Below are 5,132 nucleotides of genomic sequence, written 5' to 3'. Positions count from 1 at the left end.
AAACTAGTAAGCATCAGCATTTAAACTTTCCAAGGGTCATGCTCTGTTCCCTGGGGATCTCGAGCCTATTCCTGGGAATGTGGCTGAAGGCTTTCTCCAGCCAGGCTCGGCTCTGCCCAGGGGACAGAGAACAGGACTGGGTGTCAGTGCCCTGGGGGACCCGGGAGCTTTGTTTACAGAGGACACTGTCCCAGGGCCGGACACTCCTCACCCCAGCAGCTGCTGTCTAGACTGAGCCCCCCAAGAGAGGCTGCCTCTACCCACACTGTCCCCCTCCCCTAACCCCGGGTCCATCTCAGTCCCATGACCGCTTTTGGCACAGTCCTCTTTCCTCAGGAGCAGACTCTGCTCCTAAATACAGAAGCTAAACTCAACTTGGAGCACGTCTAACACCCAGGAGTGGGTGGCCGAGTTTCTCTGGGGGGTATGAAAACAGTTTTGAAATAAATAATGATGGAGGCGCTGGCTGTGTGGCTCCAAGGGTTAAACCGCCTCCTGGGACACCAGCATCCCATATGGGCGCTGGTTTGAGCCTAGCTGCTCCACTTCCTATCCAGCTTCCTGCTAATGTGCCTGGGAACACAGCAGAAGATGAACCAAGTGCTTGGACCCGCGTCCACATGGGAGACCTGGATGAAGCTCCTGGTTCCTGTGTTTGGCTTGGCCCAGTCTCAGCCATTGCAGCCATTTGGGGAGTGAACCAGTGGATGTAAGACCTCTCTCTCTCTGTAACTCTGCCTTTCAAATAAATAAAATAATTTTTAACAAATGTTAAGTATGCATCTGATGCATTTTCCTTTTTTAAAAAACATAGATTTATTTACCCATTGCAATGTCAGAGTTACAGAGAGGCAGAAACAGAGAGAGAGACAGAGAGGTCTTCCATCCACTGGTTCACTCCCCATATGGCCTCACTAGCCATAGCTGGGCCAATCTGAAGCCAGGATCCAAGAGCTTCTTCCCAGTCTCCCATGTGGGTGCAGAGGACCAAGAACTTGGCCATCTTCTGTTGTTTTCGCAGGCACATTAGCAGAGAGCTGGATCAGAAGTGGAGCAGCTGGGAGTTGAACTGGTGCCCATAGGGGATACAGATGCTGCAGGCATCTACTTAATCTGCTATGCCACAGTACCGGCCCCTAGATAAATCCTTTTTTAAAAAAGAAATAGAAGATGATGCCTGCAGTGCCTGCATCCCATACGGATTGCGATTCAAGTCCTGGCTGCTCTACTTCTGATCCAGCTCCCTGCTAATGTGCCTGGGAAAGCAGTAGAAGATGGCCCAAGCACTTGGGCCTCTGCATCTGCGTGGGAGACCCAGAAGAAGCTCCTGGCTCCTGGCTTCTGATTGACCCAGCTCTGGACATTGTAGCCATTTCAGGAGTGAACCAGCAGATGGGAGATATCTCTCTCTCTCTCTCTCTCTCTCTCTCTCTCTGTGCTTCTGCCTCTCCCTCTCTGTAACTCCACCTTTTGAGTAAAATAAATAAATCTTACAAAAAAGGCAGTCATGAAGGTCAAATACCATCAAATGTGTGAAACTCTCATAAAACACTGAATAATTCGGCCGGCGCCACGGCTCACTAGACTAATCCTCCGCCTACAGCACCGACTCCCCGGGTTCTAGTCCCAGTTGAGGCACTGGATTCTGTCCTGGTTGCTCCTCTTCCAGTCCAGCTCTCTGCTGTGGCCCGGGAGAACAGTGGAGGATGGCCCAAGTGTTTGGGCACCTACACCCGCATGGGAGACCAGGAGAAGCACCTGGCTCCTGGCTTCGGATCAGCGAGGTGTGCCAGCCACAGCGGCCATTGAGGGGTGAACCAACGGAAAAGGAAGATCTTTTTCTCTGTCTCTCTCTCCTCTCTCACTGTCCACTCTGCCTGTCAAAAAAAAAAAAAAAACCACAACTGAATAATTAATTTATATTATTCCATTCCTATCTTCCCCTGCCCCCCCCCCCCCCCCCGCCGCCAACAAGATAGAAGAAACAACTCATAACAAAATACCAGACTACCCATTTGTTTTTGTTTTTTCCCAGAGGATGCTTAAAATTCCACTTTAAGGCTTGGGTTCCTGTTCAGTGGAAAGTTCCAGAAATGAGGAAGAGCAGAGGGCAAACCAGGAGCCGCTGAGTCTCAGGCTCCCCACCGTGAGTGAGATGCTGTGTGTGGGGCTCGGAGGAGGAGCCCAGGCACAGGGACTGGGGAAGGCGGGGCCCCCGTGGAGCCCAGCGGCACAGCTTCCCTGGGTGCAGGAGCTGTGTCCTTGTCCCTGTCTGCCCCCTGCCTCTGCTTCATACCTTAGGTTGCCTTTCCCATGTTTCTCCTGGGAGATTTATTTCTGCCCCTTTTTCATCCAAAGCAGCGGAAATGAATCATCTTTCAGCCTGCTGTAAACAGCCCCATGCCCCCTGACCCCAGCAGGCTCCCTCCCTGGTTCCTCTGCGGCCCACCCCCTCCACCCACCACCATCACCAGCACAGTCAAGACCCCCCAGGCCTGGTTATTCTTGGGAAAGTCCCTCCCCGCTCCTCTGGGCCTGGTGGCTCCGCCTCCTGCACCGTGGAGACGATGGAAAGTGAGACGCAGCCTTCCAGATGACAGTCCGCCATGCTGGACAGAGGGGCCCAGCATTCTGAGGGCTTCGTGTGCCATCTCAGGGACCCTCATTTTACAGATGGGGAATCTGAGCTCCAGAGAGGTGAAGGAACTTGGCCAAGGACAAACAGCCAGGAAGTGACAGAGCCAAGCCTGACTTCACCCCACGCTACCATGCTGTATGTGTGTAAATGTGTACATGTGCATGTATGTAAATGGGGTATGGATGGGTCATTGACATATGAACTGCAGTCCCTCAAGATGAAAACCTCTGTGAAATGCGTGAAATTTGTTCCTTTAATATGCATTTTTTAAAGATTTATTTTATTTATTTGAAAGACAGAGTTACAGAGAGAGGTAGAGACAGAAAGAGGTCTCCCATCCGCTGGTTCACTCCCCAGATGGCCACAATGGCTGGAGCTGCGCTGATCCAAAGCCAGGAGCCAGGAGCTTCTTCTGGGTCTCCCATGTGGGTGCAGGGGCCCAAGGACTCGGGCCATCTTCATCTACTTTCCCAGGCCATAGCAGAGAGCTGGATTGGAAGAGGAGCAGCCGGGACTCGAACCAGCACCCATATAGGATGCCGGCGCTCAGTCCAGGGTATTAACCCACAGCGCCACAGCGCTGGCTTCATGCATTTTTAGAAGTTAAAAAAAAATTGAAACTGAACATATGGGGGCCAGTGTTGTGGTGCAGAGGGCTAAGGCGCTGCCTGGGATGCCTGCTTCCCTCCTCAAAGCACCAGTTCCATTCCCGCCTGCTCCACTTCCAGTCCAGCTCCCTGCTAATGCACCTGGAAAGTAGTGGAGGCTGGCCCAGGGATGTGGGCCCAGGCCACCCATGTGGGAGACCCAGATGGAGTTCCAGATCCTGACTCTGCCCTGGCCCAGCCCAGACCATCCCAACCATTCCAGGAGTGAACCAGCAGATGGAAGATCTCTGTCTCTCCCTAACTCTGCCTTTCAAAGAAAGAAAAAAAAAATATATATATATATATATATATTTTTTTTTTAAAGAAACCTGAGGTCTGTGCTCTCCATTCCTATGCATATGAGAGACTGCAGAGGCAGCCATCAGCACTGTAGTCAGAGGCGGCACCCCAGAGTTGAGGGCAGGGGGAAAGGGAACCCCAAAGTGCCTGACTTCAGAACTGCGCAGGCCCTGTGCACACCTCCTGGTGACACACCTGTCACAGGCCCAGGTGCACAGCCGCACCCTCGCCAGCAAAGCCACACTTCCCCGGGGACACAGTCAGGCAGCTGTTCACCAACCTAGTGACTGCGCACGGTCCGTCCCTGGGAGCCCCAACTGCTGACACCAGACATTGGGGTGAACACGTGTGTGCGTGGGGGCAGGGAGAGGAATTAACATTAGCTTCCCCAGAACTGTGATTCACGGCGCAGAAAGTTCTCAGCCAAAAGGGACGGACTGAGAGGCTGGAGGACCGCGGGGCAGCAGGGAGGTCTCCTGGGGAGGCGGTGTTGCACACGCGCAGCTTTGCCTCTAAGCAGAATGCTGTACTGGAAGTGAGACTCTGTCCACTTCTCCAAGCAGCTCGAGATGCAAGACACATCACCATGTTCCTCTTTTTCTTTTTTTCTTTAAGATTTATTTACTGCCGGCGCCGCGGCTCACTAGGCTAATCCTCCGCCTTGCGGCGCCGGCACACCGGGTTCTAGTCCCGGTCAGGGCACCGATCCTGTCCCGGTTGCCCCTCTTCCAGGCCAGCTCTCTGCTGTGGCCAGGGAGTGCAGTGGAGGATGGCCCAAGTCCTTGGGTCCTGCACCCCATGGGAGACCAGGAGAAGCACCTGGCTCCTGCCATCGGAACAGCGTGGTGCGCCGGCCGCAGCGCGCTACCGCGGCGGCCATTGGAGGGTGAACCAACGGCAAAAGGAAGACCTTTCTCTCTGTCTCTCTCTCACTGTCCACTCTGCCTGTCAAAAAGTAAAAAAAAAAAAAAAAAAAAGATTTATTTACTTATTTGAAAGGCAGAGTTACAGAAACGAGAGAGAGAGAGAGAGAGAGAGAGAGAGAGAGTCAGTCTTCCATCCACTGGGTCACTCCCCAGATGGCCTCAACGGCCGGAGCTGAGCCTATCCAGAGCCAGGAGCTTCTTCCGGGTCTCTCACGCGGGTGCAGGGGCCACCTTCCACTGCTTTCCCAGGCACATTAGCAGGGAGCGGGAAAGGAAGTGGAGCAGCCTGGACGCGAACTGGGGGCCACATGGGAAGCTGGTGCTTTAGGAAGCGGCACTGCAGGCTGCGGCTTCACCCACTACGCCACAGCGCCGCCCCCTCCCATTCCTTCCACGTGGGGGGACTGAGGCCCGGAGGGGTTGGGTAGGTTGGTTGTCCTCAGTCTCGCAGCCAGCACGTGGCCCCCAGGACTGGACCGGTGGCACGGACCCCTGCCAGGTCCAGCCTGCGGGTCCCTCCCAGCGGGGCCGCCCAGCCAGGGGGCGGGGCCGACGCCGTGGGGAGTCGAGCGGCCGGGGGCGGGGCCGGGGAGGGGCGGCGGCGGTGGGAGGGCGCCGCGA

Source organism: Lepus europaeus, chromosome 18, assembly GCF_033115175.1.
Source record: "Lepus europaeus isolate LE1 chromosome 18, mLepTim1.pri, whole genome shotgun sequence".
In the NCBI taxonomy this organism is placed as follows: domain Eukaryota; kingdom Metazoa; phylum Chordata; class Mammalia; order Lagomorpha; family Leporidae; genus Lepus; species Lepus europaeus.
This window is presented reverse-complemented; position numbering follows the sequence as displayed.